This window comes from Frankliniella occidentalis, unplaced genomic scaffold (genome assembly GCF_000697945.3).
Source record: "Frankliniella occidentalis isolate FOCC.00 unplaced genomic scaffold, Focc_3.1 Scaffold185, whole genome shotgun sequence".
Classification (NCBI taxonomy): domain Eukaryota; kingdom Metazoa; phylum Arthropoda; class Insecta; order Thysanoptera; family Thripidae; genus Frankliniella; species Frankliniella occidentalis.
In genome coordinates this window covers 407,090-409,394 of record NW_026267311.1, presented here as the reverse complement: position 1 = coordinate 409,394, position 2,305 = coordinate 407,090, and the positions used below count along the sequence as shown (strand labels likewise).

The 2,305-nt window shown below is 63.8% G+C and overlaps 1 protein-coding gene across 3 annotated transcripts in view; it reads right to left on the bottom strand.

Moving 5' to 3' along the window:
• The window catches only part of LOC113203386 (sodium-dependent neutral amino acid transporter B(0)AT3), a 36,869-nt gene extending 35,066 nt beyond the window's left edge, over positions 1 to 1,803 (bottom strand). For all 3 annotated transcript variants that reach the window (XM_052272059.1, XM_052272058.1, XM_052272060.1), the window contains exon 1: positions 1,576 to 1,803. The gene's annotated coding sequence lies outside the window, so the exon portion shown is untranslated. The remainder of the gene's footprint in view (positions 1 to 1,575) is intronic.
• Between the last annotated feature and the right edge of the window lie 502 nt (positions 1,804 to 2,305).

The window sequence follows — 2,305 nt, the reverse complement described above, 5'->3', positions numbered from 1 at the left end:
GGGGGCGGCCGGGGGCGGCCGGGGGCGGCTGGGGGCGGCCGGGGTCGGCGGTACTGATACGGCACTCGGCGAGGCACAACAGTGAACCAAGTGAACGGACGCGATAGCGGGCTTGCGGCTCCAGCAGCGGCGCCTCCAGCAGCAGCGGCTCAACCAGAGTGGAATCGGGAATCTGACCAATCGGATCGGGGGCGTTGTATCCTATAAAGTTTTCTATAATGTGGTTTTTATGGCCACTTTTTCCTCCTTTTTCTGCCGTAGGCACACAAACGATTGCGCGCCCCGTTCCTTCAGACTGCCCCAGATTTCTCCCTCAGCCCCGCACCACCTGGTCGTTTGCGCGGCCCCTAATTGCTGAGCGAGGCATTCCCCAGCGTTCTATCCGGCCTCGGCGGGGCCCGTCCGTCCACCCTCCGCGGCGGCCATTTGCCGGTCCAGATCGTACCCTACACAGCGAAACAGAACGCTAACCGGCGTCGTGGAGGAGAAGGACTTTCGGGTGCGCGCGGGGGCTGCAAATTATGATCCTCCCCTAACAAGGTGGTGCGTGCGTCTTCCTCCTCCTCGAAGCAGCGGTGTGCCGCCGAGCCGTGTCGTCTTCCGCACTGTTGACAAAATGGTTGCTCTCCCGCCGAGACGGGGCGGAGGAGGGATTAGTCCCCGTCGCGTGGCGCGCTGACTAATTCCCAGCCGTCACGGGCGATTCGAAAGTTATTACTCACGGCGACGACCGAGTAGTAGTCCGGTGAGGAAAACACTTCCCTCAAATGGATCCCCTCGGCGTTGTACCCCCAAGGAAAGAGACGCGCGCGCGCTCCCCCATAAAGATAAAATACGTCCCCAGTGAGCGAACCCCTCCCACCTCGGGGTGTGGACCTGCCGTTGGACCAGCCCGTCGGCACCTCCTCCTCCTCCACCCCCAGCAGCAGCGGCTACACCGGGCCGGGGCCCCCTTGCGACCAGTTCGACTGATTGCGATATAAAAGTCTGCGGGCTGGGTGGGGATGGGGGGCGCCGGGGGCGCAGAGGGCGGCCCAGCGAGAGGCCTACACTGCCTCGAGGCACGTGTCGACGCAGATTGGAGTAATGGACACGGAGCAGGAGGCGCGAGTAAACTGAGGGGGGGGGGGGGCGTTTCGTACTTTTGGAAACGATGCGAGGACGAGGAACGGACTACGTACATTCTTATTCTTTTGGGGGGGATTTGGAACCGCAACGAAATATGCAAAAAAGGAGCACGGATGCAATTTTTTTATCTTTCTTCGCTAACAGCGAAGCCGGAGAGGAAATTAAATTCTGAAACCTGCGCAGTTCGACGTGGGCCCCAAGGGACCGGGGGAGGGGGGGGGGGCGGCCGAGGAGAGCACCGCTCTCCTCCCGGCCAAGCCTGAACCCCGCGGCAATTATTTAAATCGTCGCCCAGAGCAGCTCTCCCGTTAAGCGGGCGATTATTGCCGCCAGCGGAGGGCGCGCTACCCGCAGCGGGAACTCGTCGGCGGGGAGGACTCCAGAAAGTCTGGTGAAGCACGGCGACGACGTCGTGGTGTCGGCGGCGTCCTCGGCGGGGCGTCTTACCTGCGGCTCGTGCGCGCGCCGGGTCCTCACGTTGTCATCCGCCGCGTCGAGTGGATATGGATGCCTGATATGTCCCGGGTACGAGCGGATATGAGCTGGATATGCTTGGTGTGCGGCGGCGGCGCGGCGTGAGAGCGGCCTGAGCGGCTCGGCGGCGGGGGCGCGGGGCCTGGGGTGGGCCGGTGGGCAGCAGCAGCCTGGTGGGCGTGCGGGCGGCGGTGCGGAGCGTCTCTGCCAGCCCTGGCCTGGTGGCCCATCCGCGCTCGCGGCGGGGTCCTAGCGGGGCCGGGGGGCGGCGGCGCCCGCCCGACCGCTGCCAGCGCCCCTAGCCGCCCGCCCCGGCCCGGTACAGCTCTGGAGCAAGGGGGAGGCGCAGCGTAGGCCACGCAGGCACGTGGCCGTGCGGCGGGTTGCCTACCCTCCGGACTGCAGGCGCCCTCCACCACACTAGTTGCCTCTCTGAGCACACAGCGCCCCGTGTAAGGGGGCCGTGTGTCCTGGTCCATCAAGTGTGATGGGGACGGAAGGGGCCCTTCTCTTTTAGAAACTTTCAGGGGCGGTTCTAGGAAAGTGCGTGGGGCCCGGGTGCACCCATAGCAGAGGGCAGCGAAAACACTTGGGCATAATGGATTCTCGCTTTAAGCTGGCATTTCATACATTTTTTGGCTGTTGTATTTTTGGTTTGGTTTGGTGCTCCTGTTAGAGATCGACCACTGTAACGGAAAGGATG